Source organism: Bactrocera neohumeralis, chromosome 2, assembly GCF_024586455.1.
Source record: "Bactrocera neohumeralis isolate Rockhampton chromosome 2, APGP_CSIRO_Bneo_wtdbg2-racon-allhic-juicebox.fasta_v2, whole genome shotgun sequence".
Taxonomy (NCBI): Eukaryota; Metazoa; Arthropoda; class Insecta; order Diptera; family Tephritidae; genus Bactrocera; species Bactrocera neohumeralis.
In genome coordinates, this window is record NC_065919.1 from 43,147,675 (window position 1) to 43,170,300 (window position 22,626).

Sequence of the window (22,626 nt, forward strand, 5' to 3'; positions counted from 1 at the left end):
GAGTTTTTTCCCCTGATTCCAATAAGCCCAACCCGGGGGTTCAAAAATAAAATGGAAAAATAAAAAAATGGCAATTTCAGTATTTTGAAAAAGGAAAAAAATTTCTAACCGCCAATAAAATTTTATTTTGGAATTTTTCCTTTTCCCACCCACAAGGGTTTTTCAATTTTCGGGGGAAATTTCGAAATACCCCAAGGTTCTGTTTCAAAAACCTAATTTTCGAAAAAGAAACAAAAAAAAAAAATTTTAGAAAAAAAATTTCTTTAATTTAAAAAAAAAAATTAAATAAAAATACCCCAAATTTTTTGCCCCATTTTCACCGAAAAATTTTTAGAGGGATTACAAAAAATAACAAGTTACAAAAAAGAAATCACGTGGAATTTTAGTTGGTGGGAATTTTTTTTTTGTTTTTAAATTTTTTTAAAAGTTTACAAAATTTTTTAAAAAAAAAAATTAAAAAAAAAAAAAGTTAATTCTTTTAAAAAAATTTATTTAAAAAATATGGTATTTTATGAATACCCTTAAAAATTTTTCCCAAAATTTTTTTTTTCATTAAAAAAATTTTTTTTGGAAACATAGATTAAAAATATTTATTTGAATAGGCCTTTAAAAATTCTTTTTAAAAAGTTTTTTTAATAAAATGGTTAATAACCTTCTTTTAAAAAGAAAAAACTTTCAAGATACCAGATTTTAAAAAAGGAAAACCCGGGTTTAAAAAAAAAATTTTAAAAAAAAATTTTAAATTTTTTTTTTAAAAGTTACTAATAATCAGCTTATCAAAAACATTTGGCCCTACTAGTCCCTTTTATTTTTCTGGCCTTTTTTGTAAAAAAACCCTAAAATTTTCCCCAAATCCCTCTTTAAAAATTCCTGAATTTTATAAATTTCCTTTTCCAACCAAAATATTAACGAAAAAAATTTTAATTTAATTTGGGGTTTTAAAAAAAACTCAGAAAATCCCTATTTTCACCAAATGTACATTTGGCTACAATTAATTTGTGGACCCCCCGGGATTTGAGGCAAAAGGGAAAATTAAAAGTTAAATTTTTTTAAAAAAAAAAAATTTTTTTAAAAGTTTTTTTTAAAAAAAATTTCCATGAAAAAAAATTTTTTAAATGGGAAAAAATTTTTAAAAAATTTTTCCCCGGTTTTTTTTGGGAAATTTCCAAAAATATTTTTTTTAAAAAAAATTTTGGCCCCAAAAAAATAGTTAAAAAGGGGTTAAATGTTTTTTGGTAATTTTTTTTTAGAAATTTTCCCCAAAGTTTTTAAAATAAATGCATGTGGGGAGGCCCATTTGTTGAAAAAAATTAAAAATTCAGTTTTCCCTTTTTCAAAAAAAATTTTGTTAGTCAAGATAACCCATTAGTAATTTGGGTCCAAAGATTTAAAAAATTGGCCCAAGACCCAAGCTAAAAAAAAAAAATCTTTTTCCCGGGCAAAAAAAATTTTGGATTTAAGTTTAGTATTTTTTGGGGGCTACTAAGTTGTTAAAATAACATAAATTCGATTTGGAAAATTATTTTTATTTATTTTAAAGTACAAAATGTGTGAAAATAATCATAAATTCAGAACCAATTCACTTTTGCTCGATATGACCACCTTTTGCCTTAACTATGGCCTTGAGACGGTCAAAAACGAATCGCAAGCTGCCCGAATGTGACTTGCCGGTATTTTGGCCCACTCACGGACAATGGCTTTCTTCAGCATCTCGAGACTTGTGTATTTTTTACTTCGGACCTTGCTCTCTAAAAAGGTCTAGAGAGAATAATCCATTGGATTCGCATATGGTGAATGCGAGAGTGTGGTCGTAATGAAGTTCGGAACGTATATTTATAAAATTTCTCGAAAATATGTGAAAAGCCAGTACAGTCAACGTAGATGACCTATTAATTTAACATTAAGTAATAGACGAAGTTGAGGTGTATGAGAGTTAGCGGAAGAGAATTCTGTACTAAAAAATATTTCTAAAGATTACATTTTACAGAATACTTCTGACTCATTTTACTATAAGCTCGGTCTGCTTGGTTTAACATTTTTTTGATATTAACAAAACTTTCTTAACTTCGTTCTCATTGGTGGTGTTAAGCGAACGAAAGTCCGTTCTTCTCCAAGAAGCCCTACTAACTGAATAAATACGTGGCATATATAAAATAAGATGCATATGGTTCAGTGAACTACAATTAGGATGTAGTACCGTAAATTAAAAACAATAATAATAATATTTACAATGGAGTTTTACATATTTTCCTAAATTTTATCCATATTTATTAATTACATACAACTGCTGTGTCCTTAATAAAATAATAACTATTCTAGTCACATGCAAATAGTAAATAAGCTTGGTCTTTTATCGCATCTGCGAAGGTATATCCACAAATATATTTATAAATAATGATGTGAACTACAACTTTTTAGATTTACCTCAACAAATCATACTTATCTGAAAATGTATTGTTGCATCACTTTAGTGAGGCATTTTAAAATTATTGCACACACATTAACTTGTAAATAAGTTGGACAATAACATTTTGCACGGATTACCCAGACAACTGGCCTATATGATTACACCAAAGAGGCGAGGTTTTTGACATTTTAATGCGCGTATTATTCAAATTGCATTTGACACTTTGGCCATGGCTGAAAAGGAGTGTTAACTGCGGTGAGAGTGCTCTGAGTAATACTTGTTAGAGCGCTGAGCGCCAGCATTGAGAAGAGAAAAAAAATGAGATGCTGCGACAAAACTACAAAAGAGAGGCAAATTTTGTTCAGCATCCACTTGGAGCATTGAGAATACCGCGTTTTACTCACGTCCTCAAACAAGCATAAACACGAATATTAACACTCTACTTTTATCCGCGAGTAGTAGAACTCCTAGCTTGTAAGCGAGTAAATATCTGCAGCTCCAATGCTCTCAAATTCGCTTTGAAAAGCAGACGAAGTTACTTCTCAACTTCTGCTGCAATCGCTTCTTGACTGAAGCTCTAAAAACGATGCGTCAAAAAACGAGCAGCTTTGACGAATGAGCGATACAATAAATTTACAAAAGCAACAATGCTGCTGTGTTTGCAAGAAGCACAGCTGAAGTATCAAATACTCGTTTGAACAGCATTTGGAGCAATAAAATCCATTGCTATAACCACTGTTGATGGAGCTTAAGCTGGCGTTGGCTACAAAAGAAATACAGCCAGCCAGCCAGAGCAGCAGCTGGTGATGTTGCAAAGGAATTTTGGCACAGACTCGTCTCGCACTCAATGCGCTGCCACTCGATGCTATTCGACGGCTGGGATTTACTACGCCACGAACGACGGAGCTCACGAAGTGTTTGGGAAAAAATCTGCCTCAGTCTTTGGTATCATCTGACGTTGTTGATACGCAGCTCCGGCCGGTCGGTAACGCGTTCAAACGTAAACGAGATTTTTACACGTAAACCATTGGAACATTCGGTGTGTCGGCAAATGATAGACGAGTCTTAAAAAATAATGTCGTAAATACTGCGAGTTATTCGGAAGTGTTAAAAATCGTGTTGGAAAATGCCAAAAATATTATATGTATGCGTGTAAATATGTGTGGAGTTAACGCTAGACAAAGCTAAGGTTCAAAGGTTCTGCTTTACAGTGCTGTGCCAAGTCTTACGCTACAATGTTTCTAAGCTGAAAGGATGTGAAGCCTTGATCTTGCTTCGAAAGTATGTTTGTGTATTTTTAAAATTTTCATGTTCGGTTAAAATAATATCGCTATTAAAGAAATTGAACATTCGAAACTCTTTAATACCGTATATATGTACGTTTATCACAACAAACTCAACATATCTGTGCCTCACAGCTGTCATTCAACTCCTGACCCGACTGATGTCAGTGAATTTCTATTTGCGCTTTAATGTCAACGTGATATCAATTGATACATGAATATATATATATTTGACATCCAATTATACACATGTGCATTGTTGTTGGCTACAAGGACATTACACTCATCGTGCACGTGCCCTTCTACTCACTACATTTTCGACAGTCTCTTTCTAGTATCGTCATTCATTTTCATTTCTATGTCAATGCATTTGTTGCCTTTGAATTTTCATTCCATTTGTTGTGCTTTCAATTTTTTTATACTTTCGCAACAATGTTGCTAAGGAGAGTATTAAGTTTTGTTCACATAACGGTTGTTTGTTTAAAACTAAAAGAGTCAGATATAGGGTTATATATACCAAAGTGATCAGGGTGACGAGTCGAGTTGAAATCTGGATGTCTGTCTGTCCGTCCGTCCGTCTGTCCGTCCGATTCCGTCCGTGCAAGCTGTTGAGTAAATATAGAGATGACTGATGTGACTTGGTACACGTATTTCTTGGCTCCATAATATAAGTTCGAAGATGGGCAAAATCCACTGCCACGCCCACAAAATGGCGGAAACCGAAAACCTATAAAGTGTCATAACTAATCATAAATAAAGATATTAAAGTGAAATTTCTTCGCATTAGGGAGGGCATATTTGGACGTCATTTTTTCTTTGAAATGGGCGTGGCCCTCCCTTACTAAGTTTTTTTTATCTCGGAAACTACTATAGGTATGTCAACCAAACTCTACAGAGTCGTTTTTTTCAGGCATTTCCATATACAGTTCAAAAATGGAAGAAATCGGATAATAACCACGCCCACCTCCCATACAAAGGCTATGTTGAAAATCACTAAAAGTGCGTTAACCGACTAACAAAAAACGCCAGAAACACTAAATTTTATGGAAGAAATGGTAGAATGAAGTTGCACCTTGCGTGGCGTCGCCCACTTATGGACCAAAAACCATATCTCAGGAATTATTATACCGATTTCAATGAAATTCAGTATGTAATATTTTCTTAACACCCTGATGGCATGTACGAAATATGGGTGAAATCGGTTAACAACCACGCCTTCTTCCAATATAACGCTATTTTGAATTCCATCTGATGCCTTCTCTGTATAATATATGCATTAGGAACCAACGATGATAGCGGAATAAAACTTTACACAAATACGGTATTTGAAAAATATGTAAATGACGTATAATGAAATCTCGATTATCACTTTATCATGCGAGAGTATAAAATGTTCGGTGACACCCGAACTTAGCCCTTCCTTACTTTTTTTTTTTTATCACTTCTCTACTACTAACGACAATTTCTTTCAGTCGTTGCTTATATGCGAGCAGTTTTGGATCGCTGTCCTTCCTGCTGATTTCGTTTGTGCATATAGAGATGACTGTGTGATGGCGCATATGTCCATATATATGTCATACATATATATCTATGTACCTACATGTGCTTGTGTGTGCCATCGACATGCTAAGCAATTTCTTTGCATTTTTCTGCCTTCCTCTTTGAAATGCTGTTCCTCCATAGAGTGGTTTCTTTACCGAGAAATTTCAATGCTCTCGCTTAGAATGTTGTTTTCCTTTCTTATTTATGGAAATCAGGTCAAAAGTATCGAACGTGCAACAGTTCTTATTTAAATCAATTTTGTTGCAACAAAAACTTTGGGTAAAAGTTCACGGTGTCGCCCAGAGACATATTTGGCAAGCCAAAGCAGACACGTAATGTACGATTATATGTAAATTTAGACAACACTCATGTGTATCTTGTTGCATCATCATTGCAAATGTTCATTTTGCAACCATTGAAGTTTATGTGAATGAAAATTCGTTAAATTTTTCGTTCAATTTTGACAGGATTTTTTTTATTATTTTGGTATACTGAATTGACAACTAGTTATTATAGGTCACTGAGTACTAAACTGTTACTGTTTCCGCTGAAAATTATAAACTTATACATATATGACAACTTTCATCAAACTTCATATACCAACTTTAAAAAGGTTGTACCAATATTTTTAGTCCGAAAAATTTCCATCCAAGTTCATTACAATCAAAAATTCTTTTATTAAAGCATAAATATAATGATGGATCAAGCACTTTCTTCCAAGAGACTACTTTGCTAATCTTACTGATGCGGCCAATCAATCCATTATCCTATATATGATATATATTAAATATTATATGTAAATTAGAATGCACCGTGGCGTATGAGCAACAAATGAGATGAAAACATTGTTAATAATATTTTTTCTTTGAGCGGAGCATTTTGTTTTAAAATACAAATTTTTGTTGTTATATTTTTTTGCTATCATTTTAGGTTTTTGTTTAATGCACTTTATCATAAAAAACTATATTTAATACATGGAAGAGAAATATGTTTTATCCACTTTTAAAATTGAAAATAAAGAACTTGTTTATATGCGATACTTTTTTTAGAGAAAAAACTGGGAAGCACCATATTTCTTTTGACAGTATAACTATATCTTTCAAAATTGGATACATTATGTTGCTCTTACTATATAGAAATCTTTTAAATATTAATTTCTTAAAATATTTTGATAGATTGGTATTCATACATTATTTTAATTAATTAACTAAATAGTTTATCCACTCTCGCTTCTGAGTGATTGCTTCCTTTAGACTGTCCACTTATCGACAGTAGTACAGGTACGAGTTAAAAGTTTGGCCGTTGAAGAGCAGCTAGAGACTCCCAGCAGTAAATACTCACTTTTTGTTTCGCACTCAGTTTGTGATTATTTTGCTTAGCTGAAGTTATTTTTGTCTTTGCTATTTCTACTGAGAAAATGAAAATATTAAAAAGAAGCTGTTAATTTGGCCAACATATTTAATGCCGACCAAAATCATCACAGAAAATGATCAAAGTGTAAAATATATAGGTATTCACTGCTTAAGTCTTGATTGATATTTGTCATCAAACAGAAAGTCATGTTCAAACTTATTTTAGTTACTGTGTTTAATTTTTGCAAGTTGCAAATTTTTGTTAATTAAACGTTTAATTAAGCATGTAATTTGTGCATTGCAGCTGACACTGAGTGACTGTTTTCAGTTCTCTTGATCAACAGGTTATAGAGTATGTTTTTTTATATTCGAGTATTGAAAAGAAAACTATTATCAGCTTACTATTATTACAGAGCCTTAAGCTTGTGTGTGTGTATGTTTGTTACTTCTTCACGACTAAACGGCTGCAGCGATTAAAAAAAAATTTACATGGAGTTAGCTGACATCCTGGATTAACACATAGATTACGCTTTATTGTAAGAAAGTATCTTAAGTAAAGATAGCATCTTTTGTACTTTTTGCTTATTTTTAGAAAGTCCCTCTAAAAATAAATCAACTTACGATATTTTGATTTTAGAAATGCAATAAATAATAAGTAACTTAAAATGAAAATAGGTAGTATATTTCATTTTAAATGAATTAGAAAATAATATACTAATCATGCTGATTCAAGCAGCCACTAACCTTGCAAGTGAAGAAACATCCATTTGCAACATCAGCAAAAATAGTAGTAGTAGAAGTGGGACGAATGCATAATGTTGAGCAAGCGAGCGATTGAAGCACTGGATCGTAACTTGCAAGACATTCGGGCAATCGAATATTGATGGGTGGAGTGGTCGTCTTACTGGCAGGTGATTTCAGGTATCGTAGCAGACGAGGTAAACGCATGCTTCAAGGCTTCGCAGTTGTGTGCTAATGTAGAGCGATTCCAGCTGAAGACTCATACTGAGTGTCCAGCTTTTCAATGGTCAAGAGTCTGGACTCTTCGCACAAATTCTTCTCGAGGTCGGCGAAAGTTTCATGCCAACGGATACTAACGACCAAATAACCTTAAATCTGAAAACTATAATCTTGCCACATACTAAATAATATTCCTTGGGTTTCATTACGGTATCTCACATACAATCACCAATCAGTCTAGGTCAAGTTGTGTAATTTTCATTGAGATAACTCGAACATTGGCCGATATATCCAGCATAAAGTCACCTGGAATTTCGAAAATCTTTATATTAGGTATATGGAGCCTCAGGAAAGTATTGAAAGGATTCTCTCTGAATTTCAATTGCATATTTCATACATTGACTGCTTTTGCTTTCGGTTAAAAGTCAACTATAGATACTGGGGTCAACATATTCGGTACCTAGAGGCTTGAACATTTTTGATTGGATTTGTACAATTTTTGGTCAAAGGGTGGCATACTTTAAGGGAATTATTACTGCAAAACTTTATTACGTTATATTAATTACATCTTGATTTATGTACTGGAAATTGAAGGAATCAAATGGAGACGTTTTAAATTCACATGTTACATAGAAATATAAGAATAACGCTACGAACTACATTTAATCGAAATCGATCAGTCGGATCCCGAGATATGGGCTTTCACCAAAAAGTGGGCGGTGCCACGCCCATCGTGCAATTTTCCTACCTAACCTACCATCGCGGAGGTGAAGTGTAATGTCTCTGGCGTCATTATTATTGATTTAATGCGCTTTTAGTAAATTCGAACGGTACCGTTATATGGTGAGTGGGCGTGGTTTCACACTGTCGGTAGGCGCTCTTTTAATATTCGAGCTTAGCAAATGTTGTTGTAGTTTAAGTAGTTTAGAAGATATGTACATTAAACTTGTAAAATAAAAAATAAAAAAATTCACAGGTGCCCCTTGCTACGCGAATCTATGCCAAACTACAGCTTTATATCTTAATTTAGCCCTTAGTTATGGCAATTTATAGGTTTTCGGTTAATGCCGTTTTGTGAACGTGGCAGTTGTCCGATTACACGCATTTAAGAACTTGTAATTGTTTTTCTATTAGGGAACCCGCATGTTAAGTCTCATCAAGATCCCAAAATTTTTACTCAAGTTCATAGAAAGAAAACGGAAAAGTTTCACTTTTATGTGTATATCTATCTCGATTAATTTTAGGTGATACATACAACCATTATGTGAACAAAACTATAATACTCTGTAGCAACAGGTTGCAAGAGTATAAATATTATAGCGTGGGAAACTGATGGTTAGGTGATGATCTATGTACATCTTAATAAACCAGGTGATGACAACTGATGACTCAACTATTTACCCTCTAAATTTTTTTTAAATTCCCTCGATCTATCAAGGGTACCCACCTATGAGTTGAAACTCTAGGTAGGTGTGCTTGTCATACTGATGCGTAACTCGGACGCGCCCAGACTACGCAAAGACACTAGGATACGTTTCAAGAGCTAAGATGGCAGATCGTCCAGCTCACCATTCTTACCGGAGGGGCCTAAGGAGAAACAGTTTTTATACTTAGAATCCCTATAATAGCCGCAATCTTACCCTTCCAGTTCAAACGCCTACACTTTTCTTTAAAAGTGGCTTTCTGTAACACAATATATAAAGGTCAAGGACAAACTCTAAAAGTAGCCGGCATTCACCTGGGAACACCTTGCTTAAACCACGGACTATACGGAAATATGTTTATTTACGCAGAATACAATAAATCGCGCGAATTTTCTTACCGGGATGTGCTGCAGTAAAACTATTTGTAGCTCTCTACGACCAGAGACCTAAACAATTCCATGAACATAATCACTTCCGTTCTGTCAGTCATGAAATCTTGTAAATTTATCTTTCCGATGCTCAAATGTAAATTACTTTGTTTCTGAAAATGTGAATATTCATTATTTTTACTGTTGATACACAATTTATTTTCCCTAATAATCCGCGGGTAACACCGTGGGACAAAGCAGGTATATTATAAATAAAGAAAACAGATCTTATGCAATTCAACGATGATTCGGAAAAATCCAGCTATAAGTCCGCACGAACTGTTGCAGTCCTAATAAATTCGCTGACCTGACAATGCTCATTGCAATAAGCATCTAGAGCTTATTAAATATGGCCAAAACATTAAAAGGCAATAGCATGGATTTTTTAATAGTTCTATTTAGACCAAAATTATAAATTTTATCTATATTTAAAGTTTTGAAGAAAAGAATTTGAACCTATTTACAACAAGAAAGTCCATTTTTTTTAATATCCAGTAAGACAACTGTGGATCAGCAACAATAACTAGTACTATAGTTTCTAAAATAATTTTCCACTAATCACCTATTTTCTAAGTAAATTTGTTACAACCCTTTCAATTTATACATAAGAAATATGTATAACGCCAGTGTATACATACATACGTAAGTGTGCAGTTACACATAACTACTGAATTCTAGATATGTAAAAATTAGTTTCGAAACAATTATTATTGCAACAGTGTAATAATTACATGCATTGCCTAATACCGTAAGACTCATTTACTGGTTGGAATATAAATTAATTAATTAATAGAGCATTAAATCAATTGAACTAATTAATATTACAAAATTTAACAGCTGAACTGAGAGTTCAATTAATTTAATTTAGAGTCAAGGCATTTAAGTGCTTTTAGGATGCGACTATCACGTGCTGAGTTGCAGTTTGTATTACCGAAGAAACAGCAATATATATATATATACATATATACAATGAGCAAAACATAGTAAGACGATGTTAATAATTTTAAAATTCTTAATTTTTCTTCAAAATTTATGTCATCTCTCTCAAAGTAATCCCACTTTGCCCCAATACAATTTAGACGAAAGGGTTTTCGCGCCAAATTTACATTAAAAAGTCTTACTCTTTTTTGTCCACATTGGCATACAATATATTCATATTAGTGAAAATAAAGCACAAGTCATTTGAAGATCTTTCTAGAATAAAAGATCTAAGTATAGATTGTCTTACTTTATCAGAAATTCTAAACAAATGATAAAAGAATTTTTCAAGTGAACATCTAGGGTCCTGCGATCTTTCATGGACTATGAAAAAATTACATAATTACTAAATAAAATTTTTCAAAACACGGAAAAAACCGATTTATACACACCACTGAAAGCTAAAACATGCAAGTGTCATTTAGTTTCGCATAGCTGCGCTGAACAAAACTTTGTCACGAAAAATTTTAAAATTTTCCAAACAAGCAAATGTTAAACGTGTTGCTAAACATACGCATCAAATGTCGCTATTAAATAGAAATAAATTGCATAAATACCATACATGTTAATTAATTAACGCTTAAAAACTGCATAATTGGCATTTCTGTGCACGCATAAATATATAGTAATTATTTAAATGCTTTTATGCGCATGTATTAGTTTAGTTTAGTGGGTGCAAATACAAACACACACAAAGCCGGTGAGAAATGAATGTACTTGTAAACATAAAGTTTGCACAGTTTTTCCAAGCGAATTCGCATGAAATGTCATGAGTCTGTACAAGAGCGCACTACACTGCGTATGAGTAACCTCCAAAAAATGCAGAAAATTACGCACCAAATGAAAACACCAGGTATGAGGACAGCATACGTGGGGAGTAAAAAAATAATATTCCGTAAAGCACTTGAGCAGTTGAAAAATGGTTTTCAAGAACATTACAGGCTGACACATGTTTCGAGTGCTAAGGAGTCCATTATTTCTCAAATTTATTTTTTGCTGATGCCCTATGAAGTTCCTGGACTTGCCCAAAAATAACGATTCCACCTTAACGAGCTCTTTATTTTCAATTTAAAAGTTTCTTACATCACGATAATTTCAAAAAAAAATTTTAAAATAAACTTACTGCTTAAAAAAAAGTATTAAAATATAAAAATTTTTAACTCTTCATAAAAGTTTACAATTATTAATTTTCTTTTTTCATAAACGCGATCCCTCAAAAGTTATGTGCATTTAAAAATATACATTATTTACTGAACATTGCATTTATCTGGTACACCATGATGTATGAGTAACACAAAATTTGTAAGCCACTTGTTAGCAAAAGAATCAACTCAATATATTATATAATTACATGTTGTCACCTAAAATGCAAAGCAACGCAACATCACTTTTCATAAGTTTAAAGACGAAGGAACAATGAAATAATAGAAACCACTCATATTGAAACAAAATTTGAGTTTTGGTTATAAAACGGTTATATATTGGTTATATATTGGTTATATCTGAGAGCAGCTGAAATTTAAGGCACTGTAATATGATGTAGTGAACCTCAAAATCAATTTCGATATTTTTGCTGAAACGTTGTTTTGCATTTTAGGTGACGATATATAGCATATAACGTTTAAAGGGTGTTCTGGTGTAGAAGTACGAGTTTGAGATAACAATAATTAAAATTTAAAAAAAATATATATTTTTAGCAAAAGAATATATATTCATATTTAAACTTCTAAATAATGTGAAAAGAAGTATTTTTTATCTATATAAATGTGGATAAGACTCCAATAAGATTTTAAGAAATTCGGTTACGTCGAAGTTAATTTGCTGGTAATATTTTGGCATACATCTCTGGAAGTAATTAAAATTTCAAAAAAATCTCCTGAAGAATTAGTTTTGAGAGGTTAAGCTTTATCAAATTCTTTATCAAATTATCAAAATACTTTGTTTTGTCAATTTATATTATTGTAAATTTTTCAATACCTATGCATATTGCAGCATAAAATCGAATAAAACGCAATCTATCAATATTCATATTAATTTATATATTTAGAGAAATATATCTAAATATATAGAACAGAAAGCTCACTTGCCATTATAGAAATCGTCAAATTGCCTTTGAACAATCAAACGAGAGTAATTATGAAAAAGGCATAAATTAAATAACGAAGTGAAAAAAATCAAAACGGCTGTTGGCTAAATTAGCGTCCAACAATTACATATATTGATATGTTCTGCCCACATATACATACGTATATCCACCATTTGCCATCATTCTGCCTTGCAAATTTGCATTTATTTATTTTCGTTTTTTCGCCTGTGTGTAAATGGAAATTTTCAATGAAATTAAGCCGTGGGCGTTTATTATTGCCCTCTCTATGGCCCGAAAACAGTACAAATTAATACATGCACATTTATGTGTTGATATTTGCTAAACTGCAGTAATTTATTTGGCTTGTGCACTGAGTTTAGCTATCAACCACAAGCGCGGTAAAAGCCAATGAAAACTAATGTATGGCGCTTTTACGTGCCGACTAAAGCCAGTGCCACCATTACTTAGTACAAACTAAAAACTAAATAAATCCAAATATAATATTGTGCATGCCTCACGTGAACTACTCGGTGCAGCAGTTTGACCACAATGTCGCGCAATATGTGTTACTCGGCACACTGTGCCAAGCATGCCATGGCTAACCCACGGCAATATTTGTGCTTCCCATGCTAAGCCCTTGCCGGCATACATTGTGGCTGGTTTTTGTGCAGATATCGTCGGTGATAAAGAGCCATGTCATCAAATGGCTGACATTAGGCACTGAAAGAAAATTGGTGACAAGTTGAAAGGCGAAAATAATAATGCTCCATGTTTGCGTTGCTATAACTCACGAACGACTTAGATTCAGTAGAGAAATTATATTTTGGCTGTTTCTTCCATAAGCCAAATACAAATTTAAAATTTGGTGTTCGATGAAATATCTTTAATATGGCAGATCCAAGCTTCCAAATAATGGTATTAGGTTGATTTTTATCCTAAACATTTCCGACCTTTCTTTAAATAAATAAAAGAAAACTAAGACAAATCTGGAATGTATTCAAAATAATATTTAATGATTCTGGCTTCACAAACGTTCAATGTAAATTAATTCATAAAAACGGCCAAGTATAAGTAATCATTAAGGATATTTCACAGTATTTATTTGAAAGCTTAACCGAAACGAATAATTCCAGAGAGTAAAACTGTTGTTCTTTAAAAAATTTCTAAGTCGCCTCCTGGAGTATATCATACAATTAAAATATTCTTGACATACCAAAAATTTTAATACAAATTTAGCACCATCGATTCGCCATTTCAGCGAAATGATAATATGAGATCATAATTTAGAGAGTAACGATTCGAAGATGTTGTTCAAACAAACTGACAGCACTTGCGTTGAAATCTTGCACTAAAGTATCCTTTGTGTGCAAGGTAAGTTACAAAGTAAACAGAACTAAAAAAAACAACAGAACAAATGGTTTTTGCGGCAAAATCAATTTATTTTATTCAAAATAGTCTCTTCTGCTTCAATACAGCTTTTTGCACGGTCCAAAAGCATGTCGAACGAATGTTTTAGCTCGTTGGCCGGTATGGCCGCCAGTATGCCGGTGCAAGCCTTTTGAATGGCCTCTACGTTTGCATAACGCTTTTTTTTAATGGGCTAATGCATTTCTCCGAAAAGGAAGAAGTCGCACGGTGCCATGTCAGGTGAATACGGGGAGTGGTTAATGGTTAAAATGTGATTTTGGTCAAATTATCGTCCTTCGAATGTCGGATTCTGAACAATTTTTGGTCGTCAGTCAGTTTGTGCGGAACAAAACGTGCACACACCTTTCATAAGCCCAAATGTTCGGTCAAAATGCAATAAATCGATGGTTTGAAGATGTTCAATTCCATTTCCATGAATTTCAAGGATGATTTCGGCTGATCGGCTTATTTTTGATGAATTCACGCACAGTTTCTATGGAATTTCCGGTGATCACGGATTTTGATTGGCCCACATGTTGATCGTCATTTATGTCCTCAGGACTTTTGAAAACGTTGAAACCATTCGTGCGCTCTGCTATGAGATAGGCAATCATCGCCATAAACTTGTTTCATCAATTGAAACGTTTCGGTAAAAGTTTTACCAATTTTAAAACAAAATTTAATGTTGGCTCTTTGTTCGAAACTCATTTTCGAACCGATAACACAAACATACTGACACTTAAAACGCAATAACTCCACTTCCAATGAATGAAATTTCATGAAATTCTCACTGGACAATCGATAAAGATATTAGATTCTAACACACCAGTCGACATATAGATGGCGCCACCAGTGGGCGGTAGATTCAAAAAGTACTATTTGCTTTGGAACACACCTTGTAGTTTGCTTTTTTTTCTCTGGTAGGGAAATACTCTTTGCGCGTCAAAATAAATTTTAGTAACGGCGTACATTTGATCACTGCCTTATCTTCCCGTTTTTATGGAAACACATATTTTATTTTTTCGTAAGTTGAAGAGCGGGTAAATTGCGAATGAGCGATAGCTAATGTTATCAAAATACCTATAAAAGTGAAGACAATGGAGCACAGAGCTTCCTCAAGATCCAAGCAATAGAAATGAACTATCAGACAACCACTTCAAACACACATTTTCGTGAGTAACTGTTTACAATCTTCTATGAAATTGTTGAACTTATCAGTTCGGCTTTCCCCGAAGGAATGCGTGATTATCATTCAGTAGAGATCGGTTTTAAAACATTAATTTAATGGTTAAACAGTCTTCGGACGGAAAATCTTCAAATGTATTTTTTAGTCCCATAATATACAAATCACTGGACAAATAGTTACTTATATTTCTCATACTTTGATTTCTGGCACGACTTGAACTTATCATATTGGCTGATCCGGAGAAACACCGAAGCTGATATTAAATTCCTCAGTGTAATTAATGTGCCACATAGTCATGACACTGAAGTATATAAACCAAAAAGACAGACAGAACGAAACATTTGGTGACTGCAGTGCATTCCCGTCAAATAGTCCTGTGTCCGCACGGTCCGCTCAGCTGTGGCATAGTTTAGTTGTGTCAAGTCAACAGACAGCCAACGGCGCACATTCCAACTCACTGTGAAGCACTCGTGTATGTGCACTTGCAATTATGCAAAACACATACCATCACAGTGTGGCAGGCGTGCAGCCAACACAGTTTCACTCACGCGTGTTGTGGACGTGCGGCAATTTGCTGCATCTAATGACAGCAACAATTTCACGCTCATATGACTTGTCGGCATTTTTCAGTTGGCTTAGTTCATAAATTTGACTACGCACACAAACGTACACATGCGCAAAGAGTCAATATAGGCTGGCATGCAACACTGTTTTTTTTTTTTTTTTATACAATTACATGCTTATTTGAGAATATTTGAGTACATTTGCCTATAGCTGTGTTTTTATTCAAACATGAATGCTATGTGCGGGTATGTATATAAGCCGCGACTGCCAGCAGCGCTAAAAAACAACAACAAAAAACACAGAAACTGAAATCACAAATATATTTTTGGCTGAAATTGCAAATTTTTGCTGGAAAAATTTTCCAGCGAAAGCCAATGTTTGATGATGAATTGCCGCTGGTATCATAAGGGGTTAAAGTGAATATGAAAGCAGCGGGGTGCTGATATGTTAGCGCTGATTCCGGCTATATTAATACAATCAGAAAGAGTTCTGTGTGGCTGTGTTGCATGTCTGCTTTTACATACGGATATGACAAAGTGCCAGGATTTTGAAATAAAATATTGTTAAATTGCTTGAAGGGCGGAACTGAAAGCCAATGAGTGGTGGGGAGTGCGAAAGGAAACAATGGATTGGGTAATGCGAGACGTTAATAAACAGAGCAGAAACAAGATCGCTTATGTGGGTAAATGTTTGGATAGACAATTTACATATCCTAAAGAAGAAAAAAAGGCTGCACCGAAGCTAATATACCCTTCACAGGTGTATTTCTTTTAATGTGTCCAGTTTGTATGGAAGCTATATGCTATAGTAATCCGATCTGAACAATTTTTGCTGAGATTATGTTATTACCTTAAGCAGTAATCCATGTCAAATTTCGTGAAGATACCACGTCAAATGCGAAAGTTTTCCATACAAACCCTTGATTCCGATCGTTCGGTTTGTATGGCAGATATATGCTATAGTTAACCGATCTGAACAATTTCTTCAGAGATTACATTGTTGCTTTAGAAAATTATTTATACCAAATTTTGTGAATGTATCTTGTCAAATGCAAAAGTTTTCCATACAAGAACTTGATTCCGATCGTTCAGTTTGTATCGCCCGTTCCGACAAATGAGCAGCTTCTTGAAGAGAAAATGACGTTTGCAAAATTTCAAAATGATATCTTAGAAATTGAGGGACTAGTTCGTATATATACAGATAGACGGACGGACGGACGGACAGACAGACAGACGGACATGGCTAAATCGACTCAGCCCAACATACTGATCATTTATATATACGCTTTATAGGGTCTCCGACGCTTCCTTCTGGGTGTTACAATCTTCGTGACAAACTTAATATACCCTGTTCCCGGTACGGAGAAACTGGTAACGTAGGTAACGTAAATGTGATGGCAAAGCTCCTTTTCCCCTTTTTGAGAAGAAACCACTGTAAAGTCAAAGAGAAGTTACAAAAATTGTGTGCAAAAAGAGTTAATATATATATATCTCTACATACAATACGGTACAAGCTTCAGAGATCTGGCATCTAGTATCAAAAACCCTCATTGGGAAAATGTTGCATTGGGAGCAAGAAAATAACAATCGGGATAGGAGAAGAACAGAGTGAATATACATATAATTACATAATATATAGAAACGAGTCAATCTTTGTCTTGCTCAACTCCTTGATTGGGTTTTTGCTAAGAAATGGCATATTTATGCGTGCTTTTCTGCTCATGGATTTGGGGTTTCGAGGTTCTTCACAGAAAACCGGAACACCATTAAAATGATAAAATAATATAAGAAGGGATAATTGAAGTCAGCTGAAATGCTCTAGAGCAAAAGTTCTGCAAGATGCTCAAAGTAAACAAGAAAATTATATTGTTACTTTAGATTGGCCATCACAGTCACCAAACGCCAATCCAATCAAGAATGTTTGGGGTTTAATGAAAGCCAAAATTTCAAGAAAACGTTCAATGTCAACAAAAGATATCGTTGGGTTACGCCAACTAACCTGGAGGTCGCTTCCTGTGGAATATGCGAAAAATTTAATTGTAAAGCTGTCAGGCTACAACAGACGATGCAGGCGATTGGATGAACTATTGAGTAAACGTCAGATATAACACACCAGCGAGTTTGCTAAAATTACAATATTTTTCGAATAAATGCAACTTACACTTTGGAAAACTAGAATATTCGTTTGCAATTTCACATTCCTTATTGAACGAAATTTTGGATGTTTGCCTAACATTAGACATATTTAGCTTGTAGTCACACAATCGGACATGCAGACGTCAGAAAAACAATTAAATTGGAGATCTTGATAATTTGATTTGAACCATATAATAAAATTTATTAAAATAACTCACATGTTGGCCGATATATCTATATATAAAAGAAAGTCGTGATAGTTACACTATTTATAACTCAAGAACGGATGAACCGATTTGGCAGAAAACTGGTGGAGAGGTAGCTTAGAACCAGGGTAAGGACATAGGATACTTTTTATAAATACAACAATTATATTTTAAATCAAAAGCATTTGTTCAAAATTCATGTAATGATAATTTTAGTAATTCAAAAATATAAAGAAATTAGTAAACAAGTAAGGATGGGCTAAGTTCGTTTGTCACCGAACATTTTATACTCTCGCATGATAAAGTGATAATCGAGATTTCATTATCCGTCATTTACATATTTTTCAAATATCGTATTTGTGTAAAGTTTTATTCCGCTATCATCATTGGTTCCTAATGTATATATTATACAGAGAAGGCATCAGATGGATTTCAAAATAGCGTTATATTGGAAGAAGGCGTGGTTGTGAACCGATTTCACCCATATTTCGTATATGTCATCAGGGTGTTAAGAAAATATTATATACCGAATTTCATTGAAATCGGTGAAGAAGTTCCTGAGATATGGTTTTTGGTCCATAAGTGGGCGACGCCACACCCATTTTCAATTAAAAAAAAAAGCCTTGGTGCAGTCTTTTTGCCATTTTTCCGTAAATTTAGTGTTTTGAAAAAAAAGTGAGCCGATTTTGCCCAACTTAACATTCTTATGGAGCCAAGAAATACGTGTACCAAGTTTCATCATGATATCTCAATTTTTACTCAAGTTACAGTTGCACGGACGGACGGACAGACAGACTTATGGTGTTTGGTTTTATTCAGATCACTGGTATATATATCTCTATATCTGACTCTTTTAGTTTTAGGACTTACAACCAACCGTTATGTGAACAAAACTATAATAACGCCTTTGTTGCGAGGGTATAAAAAAAACGTAGCTGATTTTATTCCCAAACTGGGTTTTTTTTTGAATGAAAAAGATATATTTAATATAATGGTATTGACATTTTCGCCGTCAGTGCATTGCGGATACTTTGCTAGATTATGGGCGAAGAACGCAAATACACTCATAACAATCCAAACGCGATATGTAACGCGGAATAACTGGAGTGTTGATATAAATGTCTATTATAATTTGAGATCTAAAGAAATATTTTTCGAAGCATTGCACAGAGCAGTGCAATATTTAAACGGGAACAATGAAGTATATGCGTAAAATTTCAAACTGATTCTTCGTAAAAAATAATAAAATTGCTAAATATCTGGAATAGTAGAATAGTACTGCAATCAAATACACAGTGCAATGAATTAAAAGTGGCTCAGTAATCATTCCATGAATAACATACCAGCTGCATAACAAAAGACTGATGCCGTAACCTTGCCAGCCGATTTTTTTGTCTTTCCACGCTTTAGAATCGTTTCATAATATGAATTCTACTTGGCTGACTATCGATTGGACTCGGTTGATTTCACTGGTGCACAGCTCAAATTCAACGGTATTTTTCTCCAATAACCAATGCTTTATTAGCACACGAAATGCTTTATGATCCAGTTTTTTGTAAACTAACACAAGTTGCTTCACAAAAGTGCTATATCTCATTAACTAATAGTTATAATCCAACTAATATAAATCATATACATATGTAGATGGTAAATAATAATTTAATTTAATTAATTTAATAAATAATAATTTATTTATTTAATAAATAATAATTTTTTTTTATTGAGTTATAAAATTAATAAGAAATAAAAAATTTTCTCAAAAATAATCAAACTTTAACTGTTAATATCTTTTAAACGGTCGGGTTAACGAAAAAATCATAAGAGACCATATTTTAGAGCATTTAATTTCCTACAAAACCTAATTAACAAGATATTTTTTCAAGTAGTTGGAAGCGAGATATAAATTTTTCTATCTGATAATAAGAAAAAATAGAAAACCGTTAGGCGGAGGACCTTCCCGTTACAATTAAAAACTCATATTTGGAGAGGCTTTCTTAGAGGTGTCTAGGAACCTATTTTTGCGAGTACCAATTGAAAAAAAAAAAAAAAAAAAATTTTTTGAATCACCCTAATATATATAGTCAAAGTTATCCCTGCCAAATGTATGCTAGAGATTTTCCAATCCTTGAAACATTTTTCATATGCACTTTTTGGGATGGCTTCCAGCTCCTTCAGCGAATTTTTATTATCTCTTCGATCGACTGAAAACAGGTTCCATGGAGCGACAATTTCAGTTTGGGGAACAAGAAAAAATCACACGGAACTAAATTTGGTGACATCGGTGGTATTCATTCCGGTTTTGGCTTTAAATTCGGTCATAATCGTGGCTAGATGCGATGGTGCATTATGGTCGTGTAAAATCCTTAAAGACTTAAGCAGTTGGTGTAAATAAACTGATGGAAGATCGCGCTCATATTCAACATATTAAATAAGGACAGTCCTGCCAACTCGGCAAACTTTTTTTAAGTATGATTTACCCGGACAATTTAATTAAAATTTTTGAGTGTTTTTTGCCGCAATGTACCAGTTTCGAAGAGACATTTTCCATGCATTTCAAAAACGTCGCTTACAGGCAGACCTTTATGATCAGCAAAAAATCAGCCATATGCACTATTCTGAAAGTGGAGGCTTGAACAGTTATGGTCTGATTTTGGCAATTTTTTAAACTCGGGGGACGGCACTATTTGTGCAAAGTTTTTTCCGAATATAATCATAGTACTTCATTTGTGTACTGGAAATGGAAAAAATTAGATGGGATTTAAAATTATGCTAATGTGAAGTATGCGTGGTTGCAGTCCAATTTCGCACATTTTCACAATGTAACATGGGTTCATTAAGATGCTTGTCATCCTTATCATTTATATATATGTAAACATATATCTATATCGATTTGCTTCAGGTCATACGTATACAAACAACAATTAGGAGTACAAACATTTTATATTCTGTGGCAACATGTTGCAAGGACACTTCCAAACCAAGCACTATGGGAAATGATGTTTGGTTTTATTAGAGATCTTACGGTTTCAAAACACCAAAACGTAGCGATTTGATGTCGCCAAAGTGGCTTTTGAAAAAAATAAATTAAACCGAAGCAACAAACGGATTTTTTTATCCTAATCCTATAAGTTGAATATATTGAGTAAAATTTTGCAACAATAATGTCTAAGGGCTCGTTGCATCATTCTTACGTCCATGGATACCATCATTAAAATTTTAATTATTCGCAATAATGCTGATGCTTGTCTCATTAAAAAGCTTCGTTGCCATGTTGAAAAATTTCGTGAATGAATCCCTATTATTCTATTTCTCAATTGTGCAAATTTCTTTTGCACAATTATTACATTTTTCGTCTTTAAACAAAGTTTAATACCCTAAGTACACGGTTTTATAATTTTCCAACTGAAGCTTTGGTTTTGTAGCCCTATTAATACTAACCATGAGCTTTTAACGCACTTTTAAAATAGATAATAGGTGAAGTATGTTTTGAAAGTGAGTGCCTAATGAATGTTTTTGATTTTTCCACAATGACAATAATGACTGTAATTAGCACAATAGTTGTAATTTTATTTTAATGCGGTTTAGAAGCATGACTTGTTCTTATTTATTGGCGTAGACACACGTTGAAGGGTTATAACCTTTTTGGGATTTGGCGCCAACTGGAGAATCAAAGTGTAGCCAGGTTCTTATCTACCTAGTCTTTCCAACGGAGTGGAAGTCTTTCTGGAATACTGCGTCGAACACCTCTTAGCTGGAGTGTTTCTTAGATCCCTGAACTATATCAATGTCGTCGTATATCTCATACAGCTCATCGTTCAATCAACTGGGTTGCCTATGCGCAAAAGACCAACCGTGACGTGGGAGCACTTTCGCGAGTGCGATGACTGTTCACTTCCAGACCCACTAGAGTACTAGTTTTGCGGGGATACTAAACTCAGATAGCTTATTTACTTTAAAATCAAGGAAGAGGTTGTTTGTGACGGTCCTCTTTTCACGGGTCTTTTCCAAGTTTTGGCGCATGGTGAATACCTATTGAACAGTTTTTGATTTTCCAGACTGGAAGCCAGACTAAAAATTTGCCGAAATGCCGAAATCTAGTACTACAGATATCCATATTTCGAGCTCCGCGAAGTCGAAACGAAGACGACCGTTGTGCATATTCACTGTTAAACCGCTATGCACAAACTGACGATCTCACATTTCTTCCCACCACGAATTCCATACCCTGACGGCGTCCATCGCATTTTTGGACGGCAGTGTACAGTCGCCTTACGAGGACATCACAATCTGACGATCTCGCGGACAACGTGGCGGGTCTCGCCCACCACGAACTTGGTTCAAGACAGCTTGAGCACATATTTTTCGTCCAAGTGAACCCCTTTCTTCACTTGCTGGATCCGATCCATCCGATTTCAGCAACCCAAAATTTACATCACAGTTGCAAATTGACTGTAAAATGAAGTATTTTTCAAAACCTTTCATTTAATGAATTTCTAATCAAGAGATGTAAAGAATACTAAATTCTTCACTTTAGCTTGTCTTCCAACGGTTAGGTTTTGGCTATGAGAGGTAAATCCCCTAGAGTGCTAAGAACTATATTCTGAAGACTGTCTTTCTGGCTTATACGTATGGGTACTGGGTGCTCTAGGTTTTCACGTCGTCTTGCCA

General features: G+C 34.0%; 1 protein-coding gene across 4 annotated transcripts in view; it reads left to right on the plus strand.

Moving 5' to 3' along the window:
* The first annotated feature begins 3,051 nt into the window (after positions 1-3,051).
* Positions 3,052-22,626, plus strand: part of LOC126751284 (uncharacterized) — a 175,268-nt gene continuing 155,693 nt past the window's right edge. Inside the window, exon 1 of one of the 4 annotated variants that reach the window (XM_050461417.1) lies at positions 3,052-3,688. The gene's annotated coding sequence lies outside the window, so the exon portion shown is untranslated. Of the gene's footprint in view, positions 3,689-3,834; positions 3,854-22,626 lie in introns of those variants that run through there. The other 3 variants (XM_050461416.1, XM_050461415.1, XM_050461418.1) reach the window with 3 other exon arrangements.